Here is a 256-nt window from a genome sequence, read left to right as displayed (position 1 = left end):
CGGTCCCTCTGGGGCGGGGGCCAGAGAGCCGTGGGGACAACGGCACCGCACCCCACAGGGACGATGCCCCAGGATGCCACAGGGCTCTGGCGAACGGAGGATGTGGGCCTGATCCTGCCCGCCCCCCCCCCCCCGCCCGCCTAGCCACCGCTGCCCTGCCCACGCGTCCCCCCCCTCGCTCTGCCACCGCCTGCCACCCCCCTGCACCCTGGCACCCTCCCCCATCCCCCCCGGGGCTTTGCGGGCTCCTCTCGTG

At 76.2% G+C, this 256-nt stretch overlaps 1 protein-coding gene across 1 annotated transcript in view; it reads left to right on the top strand.

Moving 5' to 3' along the window:
• LOC103903020 (arf-GAP with GTPase, ANK repeat and PH domain-containing protein 2) overlaps nt 1–256 on the top strand; it is a 42,159-nt gene that overhangs the window by 33,564 nt on the left and 8,339 nt on the right.

Source organism: Aptenodytes forsteri, unplaced genomic scaffold, assembly GCF_000699145.1.
Source record: "Aptenodytes forsteri isolate BGI_AS27 unplaced genomic scaffold, ASM69914v1 Scaffold631, whole genome shotgun sequence".
Lineage (NCBI taxonomy): Eukaryota > Metazoa > Chordata > Aves > Sphenisciformes > Spheniscidae > Aptenodytes > Aptenodytes forsteri.
The sequence above is the reverse complement of the archived record's forward strand: the minus strand, read 5'-3'. Positions and strand labels throughout refer to the sequence as shown.